Consider the following 14,934-nt stretch of genomic DNA (forward strand, 5'->3'; position numbering starts at 1 on the left):
AGCTATAGAAGAACAAAATTAAATAGCATCTTATTCCACATTAGAAAAAAAAAAAAGCAAGTGAGTGAGAAACTAGACTTATTTCTTCAAAGGACTGAAAAAAAATCTGTCCTCATTAAATTTTATACTTAGCAAATATACTTTTGAAAAGTAAAAGTAAAATATCTTCCAGTTATACAAACTCGAAATATTCTAATACCTCCAAATGTAGCGTACAGAAAATAACAAAGACCATAATCCAGAAGGCAAGAGAAGCTGCTGTGTGGTCCTGGATGACAAATAATTCAATTTGTGTGTGTGTGTGTGTGTGTGTGTGTGTGTGTGATCAAGGATTGAACTCAGGACTTGTGCTTGCCAGGTAAGCACTTATTCTACTGAGCTATCTCCCTTGCTTGGATAAAGAATAAAGAGCTCTCAAAATGGTAGTTATGCAGAACTATGTAAAATATAATTATTTTAGATGAACCCATTTAAAAGGTCAATGAAGATTTCCACAAACAATATCAATCTTATGTCAGGTTATATACATTTTTTTTTGTGTGTGTATGTGTAAAAGACCAGGAAGAACTAATATAAAGTCAATGGAAAATGGAAATACACTTTTTAAAGTTTCTAATACTAGGAGAAAATATCACACCATGTCTTTTTTTTTTTTTGCGGAACCAGGGATTGAACTCAGGCCCTTGTGCTTACCAGGCAAGTGCTTATTCTACTGAGCCATCTCCCCAGCCCCATACCATGTCTTATAAGTAGAGTGTAAGTCAAAGAAAACGTATAAATCATAAAACAAAAATTAAAATTAAACAATATTCACAAAAAATAAATATTAATTAATTCAAAATTAAATTACATATTTCAAAATATCCAAAAATTAAAAATAAATTGTGAGTCCAACTAAGAGGCCAGAACATAGTGTATCATATGTATGAATCTGTGATCAATTCAGAATACTCACACAGTATTTGATTAGGTTAATATAGACAAAAATATCAACTAAGAAAAAGTTTTCACGATAGTAAAGAATTACTAAGAATAAAACATAACAAAAATACTGGAATGGCAAATATATGACCAGCACTTCTAACAGTTTGGGGATAGGATATTGCATGAAGTTCTAGTCTGTGGTGGAGGTGGACAGTGTCCATGACACTTACTGGTGGCCAGGTGTCACTTGTGGGACTGAGCTATTGCTATTTCCTTGATATCTACCCTGTAGACCCAGACAGAATCATGCCCCACAGGGTGCAGGAGAAGTCCATTTGTAGAGTGTGCTGATAGAAGTATTTTGCTGCTGTATACAAAAGAATAATTGAAAGACTGCTGTTGTATACCTCTTTTTCTCCTGTGTTTCATTGTTTGCCCTATTTGGTGGGTTCTTTCCATTCTCATTCATGGAGTTGTGGTCATTTTGATCCCTTTCTAGAATATCTTTTAGTAGTCTGTGTAGGGTTGGCTTTGTTATGAAATTCTTTAGTTGTTCTTTGTCATGGAAGTATTTCACTTTTCCATTAAACTTGAAAGAGAGTTTTGCAGCGTATCAGTCTGGGTTGGAATTTTTTTTTTTTTTTTAACTGGGGATTGAACTCAGGCCCTTGAGCTTGCCAGGCAAGCACTGCAAGCACTTAGTCTACTGAGCTATCTCCCTGGAATTTGTTTTCTTGCAAGACTTGAAGTACTTTGCTTCATGCTCTTCTTGACGTGATGGTTTGTGAAGAGAGATCCGCCATTATTCTGATGGGTTTTCCTTTAAATGTGATCTTCTTTTCTCTAGCGGTTTTTAGTATACTGTTCCTGTGAATTTCTGGGATCTTGATTATTATATGTCTGAGTGTGGTTTTAAATAGGTTGTTATTTGGAGTTCTATATGTTTCGGTTACCTGACTGTCAGACTGTTGCCCCATATTTGGGAAGTTTTCTGCTACTACTTCTGCCCATATTCTTTTTATATCATTTGTATTGACTCCTTCCTTCTCATTGATGCCTATTAGTCTTATGTTGTTCATCTCTGCATCGTCTTGCAGATGTTTTTTCCTGCATCCTAGTTGTTTTAAGAGATCTTTTCTTACCTTTTCACTAGCTGCAACCATGTCTTCAAGGTCTGAAAGACTATTTTCACTTTCATTCAAATGGTTTTGCCAGCTTGTGGTTGAGGTTTTAAGTTCCTGTACAGCACTCTGAATCTGACTCACGCATTCTGTTTCTTTCCCATATTGCTCATTCAAGGGTTCCATCAGTTTTATATTCTCCTCTATTTTTTTTTATCAGTGTCTTCTTTAGAAGCACTTAGTACTTCTTTCCTTATTGTTATTTTTTTTACTTCAGCAATTATTTCTGATCTGATTTCCTCTGTACCTTTCTGCAGTTGTTTCTTTATTTCTGATGCTATTATTTCAGAGATTTCAGGTGTGTGATTTCTAATTTCTTCTATGCTATTGTCTCCTGCATTTGTTCTGGGTGGGCTCGGGGCCTCAAAATGTATTTTGTTTCTTCTCTTTGTCATTTTGTAGAACACTTCTTCTTCTGACCTTTGGTGTAGAGCTTCTGTTGAGTTATTACCTTAGCACCAGGTCTGGGTCTACCAAGTTCAAACTCTCCAGGTGGGTGTGGCTTGGGTCTGGCTGCTGTGCTCCACTTCTTCCTGCTGTGGCCCTTGGAGGTGAGCCTGCTGTGCCACTCTGGCAGGATGTTCTGCTCCTGGATTGGCTGGGTGGGTCTCGCTTCTCGCCTCTCTGCAAGGAGTCCTGCTGCAGGGCTCCACACTGATGGAGGAAGTCACACACACACACACACACACACACACACACGCCAGGCCTGTACACTGGATGGAGTGAGGATCCGGAGGGCCCCAGGCGGTCCCACTCACACGCTGGGCCTGTGTGCTGGCTGGAGTGAGCGGCACTGTGGTTCTGAGAGGACCAAGCGACATGCACTGGCTTCCTTGTTTGGGTTTTTCTTCAGGCCTGAAACCTGCAGTGGTCAGGACACAACAAACTGCACATATGTCTTCCATGGAGTTTGGCTCCATGAATGAGTCCTGCGTCCGCCCCTCCCCACTGCATACGCAGGCTGAATGTCTTAGGCCGGGACCATCTCATACAGAATCAAGTCCCAGCTGGAAGCAAGCAGAGAATCCCATGGAGGAGACTCTGGATTCACATCCCGGGTGAAGCAGGTACTAAGAGCACCCCCTTAGGGGGCAGGTCCCTCGGTATCCCCCTCGTGGGGTGGTACAACCAGCGTTCAATCCCGTCTCTCTGGTTACTGCCGAAAGTGACGAGCTTGCCACTGGGCAGGTGCTGTGCTTTGCTCTGTTTGTGGTATGAAGGAGTGGACCAAGAGCCCTCTCACTGAGCTGTATCCCCACTCCTTGTGAGACAGGGTCTCCTAAGTCACTAAGGTGCCCAGGCTAGACTTGAACTTGGGGCCCTCCTGCTTCAGCACTCTGAGTGCTGGAATTATAGTTGTGCAACATCATACAGAGTACCTCGGGTGTCTTTTAAAGGAGATGCACGGGGACATGGTCAACTAAAGGGAAACCTGGTAAGTTCTTGGGAGGGGAGCAGCCCCACCTTACATGGGAACTCAAAGGGAAAGTCCACGTTCCTATCTATCACACCTAGCAAAGAAACGGCAAAGCTCTAACACAGCAGGGACCCTGAGTCCTCCTGACACATATCCACCTAAATTTAACAGCAACAACTCTCTGGAAAAGCTCATTTCTAAGCAAATCTTTCATTATGTCAGTGCCTGAGTTCCTTTAGAACTCAAGCAAATAAACTGGAGCAGTGTAGGGCATGAGAGAAGGAAGGCCCCTTGAAGACTGTCCACCTGTGCACCTACCACCACTCAGCTGTCCCCAGCCACTGCCAGGTCCCTGCACACCTGTCATACCTGCCACCTGCCTCCCCCAGCATGACGCGTCCACAACGGGTGTGGCTGGGGCTCCAGAAAGACCATAAAACGCTTCTATAGTGAAGTAAAATGACAATCAGGGCTTCTGCAGACACAGCGTCCTGAGACTAGGCGGAGCGCGGGACGTGCGCCCTCCCGCACCAGGCTGAGCTCCGAGCCGCAAGCCGTACAGCAAACCTGTCGGGGAGCAGCGGCTTGTTTCTACAACAGACCTAGCAACTGCTACGGTTGCTCGGCACGGCAAGCAGCAGTCACACGTGAATCACGTGGGGTCGCAACAGAGGAACAAGTGTTCTGCTTTGGCCAATTTAGATGAAGAATCACACTATGAATTTTAATCTGAAAACAAGTCAAATATATGTCAACCTTTTTATGGCTCTCGAAATAAATGCACACAAAAAGACGCAGACAGAGTTCATGCCTGGCCCCCTGCCACTTCTACAAAGACTGCTCAGTCTTACTTCCGCGAGTGCCCACACGCAGACTTAGGGTAACAGTGCTCAGCAGCAGTACGCTCACACCCCACCATACCTGCAATGGTGCTAAAACTCCCACAGCCTACAACACAGCCCACCGTCTCCTGGTCCTGGAGGCTGGAGGTCAAGGCCCAAAGCCCAGCTCTCCGCAGCACCGGCTCCTCCCCACAGGCTCCAGGGGAGGCCGCCTTCTCAGCCCTTCCAGCTGCTAGGGGCTGCTGGGTCCTCCTGAGGCCACATTGTCACTCTGACACCAGGCTCCTCTCTCCTGCTTTTTCCACATTTAAAAGACACTCGTGGTTCCTCGGAGCTAAAAGACGGTTCCGGGGAGCCCTGCACTTAAGGCCAACTAACTCTCTGCGTTAGTTTCACCCCCAATCACAACTACCAGGAGTCACATGACAACGTACCCATAGGATTCAGACACTGGGACGTGGGCACCCAGAAGCACGGCGGCTTGGCTCTGACTGTGAGCCCTGCGATGCCCAAAACCACTCCTACCTGATCACAGCAGAAAAGCTACGCAGATGAAGACCGCACAGGAAAGCTGCCTGCAACATAGGGAGGTCGCTGAATATAACCGCCTGCTAGTAACTATGCACACAAGAACTGCTGCCGTGACATCGCTTTATTCGTGTGTCCCAAACGTGCTCCCCACACAAAAGATCCTCAGGGACAAGCTCTGAAACGTCAGTCTAGTGCTCAAATCCTCCTCACCCCTCCGAGGCCCCAGGATACAGCACCCAGCACCCACAATGTAGAGGAGGAAAGGTTTAGTTTGGCCTGTGGCTTCCTGTGTTCAGCCTACGGGCGGCTGCTCCAAGGCAGGACACTGAGGGAAAAGCTGCTCGGTTCACGGTGGCCAGGGACCAGCTGTGGCAGGCAAGGCCACGCCCCTCAACACACCCAGACACACCCAGAAGTGCGATTCACTAATGGCTAATCGAGTGCATCCCACTAAGCAGTCACCGCCAGCAGACGAAGCTGAGGTCCAGCTGGGCAGGGATTAAAAGCTCCTCCAGTCTGGACCCCACCCCGTGCACGTGCTCACTCCGGTGGGCACGTACTCAGCACCTGCTACTGCCCCTCGGGATCTACATAGAGGGCACAGCGCTGACCACACAGGACGCTGCTTCCTGCTGCGCTAAGTGGACCATCAGGTGGAGACTTGAATCAACAGGCCTCATCAGGCAAGTTCTCTAAAGGCACCTGGGGCACTGTGGGCACTGTGGGCACCGGCGGTGAAGGCTCTGACCCAGGGACAGGAGCATCTGTGTGACCCTTGCGCAGAGCTGCCTGGTACAACAAGGTGCGGTGGCACGGGGTTCTTGCAAAAGGAGCAATATAGTACAGGACACGTTTTATAACAGTATTTTATAAGGAATCACCCAAGAATCTTACACTACAAGTGAAGGAAATCTGTCCACACACTAAATGCTGAAGAACCAGCTGAGGGTCTGGATCCTAATATCCTGCATGAGTCCAGCTGAACACCAAGAGCTCGAAACAACGCCTTCACAAGTCCAGCTGGAGGCCCAGAGCCCACGACAAAGTCTCACGCAGCTCCGCTTCACGGATCTGTGCTGGGAAGGCCCAGGGTCAGTGGCGGAAGCTAGGAAGTCTGTGCCAGCGGGACGAAGGATCGCGGCCAGCAGGCTGGGGGATCTGGGCTGGAGCCAGGAAGCGAGGCTCAAGGTAAGCACCAGAGCTCCCCCAAAGTACCTCCGCCATCCTCAGGACAGTGAGGTCCCGAGCTCCTCCAGCAATGAGGAGAACCGAGCCCCCATCAGGAAAGCCAATGTGACAAGCTTCTCCATGAGGCTGAGCACTGCACCACCTTCCCCTCCGGAGCCAGGAAGCGAGGCTCAAGATGAGGACCAGAGCTCCTCCAAAATTTATCAGGCAAGTTGGCATGACGAGGTCCTCCAGAACAGCCCACGAGAGCTAGCAGCTTCCAACAGCTTCTCCAAACAACATCCCTAACAGCATTCAGGCAGCTTCTCCTGTTCTGCATTTATGCTGCTGGCAACAGAACTCAGGTGGGCCTCCTGCACCCAGCACCATGCCAGTTTAATTCAACTGGGTATAATAAATTGCCCACCAGTTAGAAATCCACTGCAGGGGTCAGGAAGATAGCTCAGTAGAATAAGCACTTGCCTGGCAAGCGCAAAGGCCTGAGTTCAATCCCCGGTTCCACCAGAAAAAAAAAAAAAAAAATCCACTATAGAAGGATTACAGAAAGCAGAGAGACTCTCCAACAAAGAAGCAGGGCACATAAGCCACCGGGGAAGGGCACAGAGCAAGCACACACTTCAGCTTGTGCTGGACGCTGTCCGGCATGCAAACTGCAGTCCTCAGTGCTCTGCAGGGTGTCCGTCACTCCTAGGAGGGCAGCTGGGTCCCCATGTCACAGGGACATCACTGCGCACCTCCACCACTGCTGACCCTATACTCCGTCATCAGTGGTATCCATGGTGAACACACTCAAGCCAAGCCCTGGGCTTCATTCTCTCTAAACCCTGGCAAGCAATGGCTCAGGTGACTGGATAAAATGGTCTCAAGTCACATACAAGCCTTCACCTGACAAGACTGCCGACCCACGTGCTGCTCTCCCTTACACAGTCCAAGAAACCAGACATAACCCGGCTGGGAAAACCCATCATGGATGGTTCCTGCAAAAGAAAAGGGACGCTAACGAACACTGGAGTCTTCGTGCGGGAGACGGACCGCAGCAGTACCAGAGCTCCCCAGGGAAGCTGGGTGGGGGTGCACAGGAACACACTGGGTTCCCTTCGCAACTTGCCAAAAGCCTAAGCTCTGCTAAACAAAGATGAAATTAATTTTTTAAGTACCCAAAGAACTAGACTCTTGTTAAAATGAACTACAGTTATGCAGTTTTAAATCTGAACTTCAAATTTTTTGTGAAAGGAGACAGAGTATATTTAAATTGTCAAAATGATAGCACCACCATGCTGTAACCTTTGAATATAAAATATGACAGGATAATCACTCAAGCGAAGAGATACACTCAGTGACACCATGATTAACGAAACCGTAATTGTAGAATATGCTCAAATAGGCTACCACAAAACAGAAATAAACAAAAAGGGGATGAAGACGACATAAATGGCAGACAATGCCTAAGCACATCATTGATTACATTAAATGTCTAAGGTCTACACTCATCACAGAAGTGACAAATCTGCAGACTGGCTCAAGGGGGAAAACTGAGCCCACTATGCAGTCCTCAAGAAATCCATTTAACATCTAATAACATTGAGAGCATGAAGAAAGGTCACAGGGAGGCATTAATCAAAATAAAGCAAGTCTGGCTATGTTGATATCAGAAAAAAGACTTCAGAGAAATAAAAATTACAGGAACATAGAAACACGACATAAAGACAAAAGTGATGGCAAAGTAACAAAAGTTACACAATGACTCGATCCATGAAACTGACACAGAAATCCCAGGCATGTGCACTTCAAGCAAAATAGCTGCGAAACACTGAAACACAAATCAGGAGACGTGGAGGGAAGAGCAGACCCCTAATTACAGTTGGGATGTCACATCCACTCTCCACAGTTGAGAGAACAACTAGAAAGAAAATCACAAGGACGACGACTAATTCAAACTACCATCAACCAACTGAATCGAATCAGCGTTTATGAGCTGCTCTCAGCTCAGGGGTGAGGCACGGGGCTGTGTACGACCTTGGTGTCCATCCCCAGCACCAACACCATCACCACAACAACAATAAATTCACAAATTTTTAGCTATACATAAATTTTTAAAACCAGGGAAAACTGAAATAAGAAAGAAAATCATAAATGAAATAATGCCATAACTCACATCACAGAAAGGCAAAATCACCTAAGATTACAAATAATCCTATACCAGGAAATATGACAACCTAGAAAACACTGACATTCTTAGAGACTTACAGCCTCCCAAGACTAACCACGAAACTAAAAGCTAATCTGAACCAGGAAGGTAACTGAATAAGCAATCGAAAACATTCCAACAGTGAAAAGGCCCTCCTGGAGAATTCTAGCCAGCATTTAAAGAATCTGTAAGGCCAATCCCCCTCAAACTCTTCTAAAGCAAAGAGTCCTGAGACACACTTTCAAACTCATTCTATGAGGCCAGGCCAGCACTGTCCTCATGGCAAAGTCAGACCAGGACACTCAAAGAAAACTACAGACCAGTATCTCTGAAGAAAAGTCCAATATCCAAAGAGGAAATCAAATCCTCAAAAAGCAACAGTAAGGCAAAGTAAGCAACACATTAAACAACCAGTATCTCACGTTCACGTGGGATTAAGCCTTGTGACAAGCATAAATGCCATACACTGCATTATCAGAATGAAGAACAAAAGTCATATAATCATCTCAATAGATTCAGCAAAAGCATTTAACAAGTTTCAATATGCCTTCCTGACAAAAAACCTTTTATCGGATTAGGCATGGAAATAATGTACCTCTGCACAATTAAGATCGTATACTCAGATATAACAACCCCGCAGCTAAGATCACGCTCAACAGGAAAAACTAAAAGCTCTCTCTACGGAGCCAGACTTGGTGCACACACCTGCAATTCCAGCAATCAGGAGCCTGAGGTGGGAGGACGGCTGTACGTTTGCGGCCAGCCTGGGCTACGTGGCGAGTTTAAGAACAGCCTGAACTACCAAGCAAGACCCTGTCGCAAAAAAGCCAACAATCTAAATAAACATACCAATAAATAAATGCTTTTCTGTAACATCAGGACGGAAGCTTTCTCTTAACAGAACTATTTCATATATTACTGTAACTCTTTGCCAGAGCAAATAGGCAAAAAAGGAAGAAAGAAAGAAAGAAAGAAAGAAAACTGACCTAAATTGAAGAGGAGGAAGTTAAGTTACCTCTGTTTTTAGCGGCACACCATTAAAATACAGGAAATTAATGTGTTAATTCAGGAAAGCTAAAGGATACAAAATCAGTACATAAAAATCACTTGAGGGGCTGGGGAGATAGCTCAGCGGTCTAAGCACCTGCCTGGCAAGCACAAGGACCTGAGTTCAATCCCCAATACTGCGTGCTGTGCTGGCCCCAGAACCACAGGCACGCTGTGCTGGCCACCAAAACCGGATGTGATGGTGCACGCCTGTAATCCCAGAGCTGGGGAGGCTGACACAGGAGGCTGACTACGAGTCTGAACTGCACAGCAAAACCCTGTAACAAATAAAAATTGAAAACAAAAATTAAGAATCACTTGAATTTCTATACATTAACATTGAACTAGGTGGAAAAGAATTATAATTTCACTTATAATAAAACAAACCAGCAAAAACTAGAATAAAACACAGAGGCATACATTTATCAGAGGAGATGAGAGGTGGTGGAAAGCAGGGGGTACAGAGCCCAGAGCCTTCGCGGGATGTGCAGAGACACCGCCAGCCGCCCTTCACCGCCAAGCAGCTGTCTTCATACTTGAAAAAGCTGGGGGTGGGGGTGGGGGAGTAGAAATACCCAACCAGGGACTCGCTAAACAATAATGCTAGCACAATGAAACATGCGGTAACAAAGTAGGAGGGTGCACGTGGGGACATAGCTTGCGTGCACGCACACGCTGCCGCCGAGGACTACGAAACACAGAACTGAACGTGAATGGTCCTTCTGCTGAAAGGAGAAGCAGGTAAGACACGCAGGAGATGAGGCCAGCCTGCAGCGCCCCAAGGAGTCGCAGACACTCTGCTGCAAGAGCCACGCTTCTCCACGCCGCTTATACTTCTTATTAGTATGTAGCATTTTTGTTAGCAAAGAGAATCTCAAGCCTCCACGCAGTAACTTGCCCTTCCTGGCTTCACATCGCCGTCCTCCTCCACTTGGCACTGCTAACAATCCAAAACATATTTCACTGCCCAAGCTGTTCTAAATGCTCTATTTCTCCCATAAACCTGTGAGTTGATTCAGCGCTGCACATTTCATGGCTCTGTGGAAAACTCAGTGCACAAATTCTGCTGCTTCTTGTTCACCAAGAAAACAAAGGCAAAGAGCATCAAGAAGCAGATGCTAGGTGGTGCTTGCCAGTGAGCGCTCTTACCCGGTGAGCGCTCTTACCCGGTGAGCGCTCCTGACTGCACTGTCATCGCCACCTCCTTGGCACAGCGCTTCCCTGCCGTCTGCTCACGGGATGGTGCTATGGCTCCCGGGCTGAGGGACCCTGGGGAGGTGCAGTGTTGGCGGGACGAGGACAGCAGGCACCCACAGAGTGCACCGCAGGCCCTGCTAGAGATGCTCCACACCACCGGGCCACTTCCCTGTTCCTCTACCAGGGTCCCAAGTGCACATGGTTTTAGCCAGTGACCACTGTAAGCTGGGTCTGTTCAGCAAAGCCCGAAACCAAAGTGGCCAATGCCCAACAGCTGGACTCCCCATCCAGAGCAGGGAAGGCCAGGGGAGCACTGGCTCTGCCCACGCTTGCTGGGAGCCAGATCCAATCCTCCTTCTGCGAGTGTCACAGAAAGAACACTGACCCTTCCAGTTTTGTGTTTCAACTGCTTCAACCAAGAGTAAAACTACAAAAGCAATGACTTAGTATCTTACCCACTACCTACTTCCCTCCTGTGTTTATAACTAAACTTCCTTAGGGACAGGTAAGAATGAATGAATGAATGCTCTCGTTGCTCAAAACGAACCCTGAGGCTTAGAAGACAACTAGCCTGCAGAAGTCAGTGCTCCATCACCACAGCAAACAGCTGGGAGAAACCAACTTAAAAGGAACAAAGGCTTCTCCCGGCCAGGGTCTCAGGGTCTCTACCGGAGACTGCCTAGTCTAGGCCTGGGGGTGAGAACGTGGGGCCTGGACGAGCCCGAGGCCGTGCCCCAACCACCTGCTCTCACTCGTCAGGCCCCACCCCCGCAAGGTTTCCCCACTCCACACCCAGACGGGGTCCTCTCTAGCACCTGCACTTCCAGGAGACACTGCAGGTGCAAACCAGTGGGACGATGAGAATCAGAATTCCGTACCTGCAGCAGAAGCAGAAGGCGACAAACATTTCCAGCATGTGCCTTGGGGGTGGCGAAGTACGCTAAATTCTGTTCCAGCTTCCTAGAGGCATTTTGTATCCTAACAAAGCTATCATCTTTCAACTAATTGGGCTGGTAATGCTTTAGGCGAAGTTTACTAAGATAGTTTATGTTCTTTAGTTCAGTCCATTTATCCAGCTAACCTGTCACCGGTCAGAACAAAGTCATTTGTTTAGGGGTCACGTGACCATTCATTTGACAGGCACCCAGAGATTACGTCCCAGCCTAGGAAGAGATTTTCCAGGCTTGTGACACAGACTCCCAAGACGGGCTGGACATAAATCCACTTTCATCCTAACAGAAACAAACAATTGAACTACGTACTGGAACAGCAGTGTGTTAGCTGTGTGTAACGTCATCTTTTGTATAGATGGGAATTTGTCACACAGCTCCCTTCTGCAGCTGTAGCGGCCCTGAGTGGTATACAAGTATAGACTGCGGAGATTTATTCCCTGCATCCAACAGCTATTCTCTACATAAATTTTAAAACTGTAATCTTTCTATTTTTAGAAAAGTGTGTGTGCATGTGCACAGTAGCGTCTGGCCGACAGCTCGGCGGACCAGCAAGCACAGTCTCGGAGTGGGGTGGGGGGAGCTGCCGACACGCTCGGGGAACCTGTTCACAGGAGCAGGGCTGCAACTGGAGCACAGCAAAGTGACCCTGCACCTGAGGAGCACCCGGGGGCAGCTGCCCTGCAACACCGCGCGGCTGCAGTCTGTCACCTTACAGCCCCAGTGATTAAATCCTCCAGGCGCCAAGGGTCCATAAAGAAAGCCTTTTCTAAAGATCCAACTGACTCGAAAGATTTATGAAAGCCTGCTTCAGCTGCTATCCCAGAGAACTAATGCAACAATATAATTGTCAAAGCAACGTACTGCTAATCACATTTTTATTGTTAACTTTTGCCACCAAAATTGCTCTTCAATTGTGTGTTTTGGGACAGACATATAAAATATCATGACAGTGATATTTTGGCACATATTGGAAAATCTGCCAAGAATAAAGATATTTTTCCAATAAAATAGAGCCTGCCTGTATTTCTTGGCATTAAAATGATTTACTGAAGTAGGCAAAACATGAATCACTGACATAAAATGAGTTATAGTAGCATTCAAAGGCTGATGCATCCCAATTCACTTTACAGGCACATTTTAGAACAACTTCTAGGCTTTGGAAGAGACAAAACAGGAAAAGAACTTGGTCAGGAGTGCTCACCTGGCGACTCTGCCCTCCTCAGAGCCTGCCTCCTCCGAGCCTCACCTGTCACACAGACCCACTCCTTGGGCCCCCGCCCCCTTGGCAAGTGCAGACCCACCACCCAGGCCCCTGCTTCTGCAGCACAGAGCCTGAGCTGCCCGGGGCTGGACAGACTCGGAGGCGGGCAGGCAGCTGGGGCAGCAGGCCCTGCTCCAGGAAGGCTGCCTGCTGTCTCCCTTGCTTGGTGGACCGCTATCTGCGCTGTCGCCCTCAGTGGAAGAGAGGTTCTTGGGGAGGGGCCTGGCCTAATGCATTCTGGCTTGTGGCTGAACGTGGAGCTGAGCCCCACATGCTCCCGTACGGCTGCTTGGTCGACCTCCTGGGTGCATTTACCTCCCGAAACACAGGGGCTCGGGAGACTTCTCAAGCACAGGCAATACCTGGATTTGAAAGGAATAAACTACTTGCAAAGCCCCAAAACATGATTAGTATCAGGCTCACCCTGAGGCGCCCTGCTGATGGCTGGACACTGCACATCCGTACCAGCCCCTGCTGCCCTCTGAGCCTACGCCCCCCCCCCAAAGCAGCTTCTCCTGCCCCTGGGTCCTGATCCAGGGCCTGGCTGGAAGGCTGCCCTCCTCCCACTCTACAGAGCCACGCACCCTCCCCGGCCCTGTGCCACACAACGGCTCCCACCTGGGCCGAGCTCACTCCTGGTGCCCTGCAGTGACAGCCACCATCCACACCGGGAGGCCCTGTGCCCCGAGCACATGGAGTTCAATACTGCTTTTCCTGCCCCCCCACAACAAAAAAGTTACTTTCCCTTGGAGCTGCACTTCTCAATGAAAGAAACTAGGAGAAGATGCACTGATGATAAAAGTACACGGGAAGAACTCCAGGGAAGAAGAAAAGTTCTGGTGCCTTCCAGCGGCCCGTGAGTGCCTCACACACAAGCAGCCACGGCTGAGAGAAACGGCGTGACTAAGGGCGCAGCAGCGCCCTGAGCAGGCGGGCGGCAGGCAGCGGCTCCACTGACGGATGGAGCAGGCAGGAGCAGGAGGAGCGGCCATCAGCCCAGGGCCCCACCGGGGAGCAGCCTCGCTCGCGGCAGCCAGCAGCCACACTGCCCTAAAGGACACACCTTGACCCCAGGACCCATCAGTTCTAAGTGCACCATTATTTCATTAAGTACTAAGGGAGAAAAATGTTGCCAATTAAATTATGACTCGGCTGCTTCTTGCTCAGAAATTTTACTTTCTCTTTATTGAAAGAGCTCTTTTAGATTTATCCAGACATAGGGCTTTTTTTTTTTATATAATAAATCACTCTCAGGCATTTATAAAAAGAAATATAAAAGTGAAATAAATTGGTTAAGGCAATGACAACCAGGTCACCTGGCTGAAAGCAATTGTAAAATGCCATTGATTTGAAAAGCAGACCATGGATTCAGAAATGTTACAACCTGAAAATCATGTGATTCACTGAATCAATAAAATACTGTATTATGTGTGTCTCAGTATCAAAAAGTTTAAAAGGACAGGGTAACAGTTCACAGCGTACCTGCTACAAAAACATGGCATTGATCAAAAATATTTGTATGGAGCAAAAAGCTCAGATTACTTAAGTCAGGAAAGATGAAAGTACGACAGAAATTTAATAACACTCCTCAAGGACAGAAATGCAATAACGCCCTGGGAAGCAGTGAATGTCTCCTTTACTCTTCACTCCTGAGCATCAGGGTCTCCTTTTAAAATAATAACCTAGGGCTAGAGATAGCTCAGCGATCTACACACTGCCTGGCAGGTGCAAGGACCCAGGTTCGATCCCCAGTACTGCATGCCGTGCTGGCCCTGGAAACACGGGCAAGTGAGACCCTGTACCAAATAAATAAATTAGAGAGTTTTTTTAAAAATTCTTTTTAAATAAAAGGTGGGTCCAGATAGCTCAGTGGACTAAAGCACCTGCTTAGGCAGACATAGGGACCAGGCTGGATCCCCAGCAGGCAGTGCCAAGCCCACCCCTGGGGCGCACTGACATAAGGACCGAGACGGGGCGTGGTGGCGCACCTGTAATCCCAGTTCTTAGGAGGCTGAAAACAGGAGGATCACTATGAGTCGGATCTGTGTAGTGAGACCCTGTAGACTCTACCAAATATATATTTTTTAAAAAATCAAAAATAAAATAACCACCTAGGGGGCAGGGGTATAGCTCTGTGGCACAAGTGCTTGCCTGGCAAGGGCAAGGTCCTGAGTTCCATCCTTGGTACAAAAAAAAAAAAAAAAA

The 14,934-nt window shown here is 47.5% G+C and overlaps 1 protein-coding gene across 9 annotated transcripts in view; it reads right to left on the reverse strand.

Annotated features, from left to right (window-relative positions):
* Positions 1-14,934, reverse strand: part of Ulk4 (unc-51 like kinase 4) — a 380,871-nt gene that overhangs the window by 193,042 nt on the left and 172,895 nt on the right. The window lies entirely within an intron of this gene.

The sequence above is a fragment of the Octodon degus genome, unplaced genomic scaffold (assembly GCF_000260255.1).
Source record: "Octodon degus isolate 3935 unplaced genomic scaffold, OctDeg1.0 scaffold00126, whole genome shotgun sequence".
NCBI classification, from domain to species: domain Eukaryota; kingdom Metazoa; phylum Chordata; class Mammalia; order Rodentia; family Octodontidae; genus Octodon; species Octodon degus.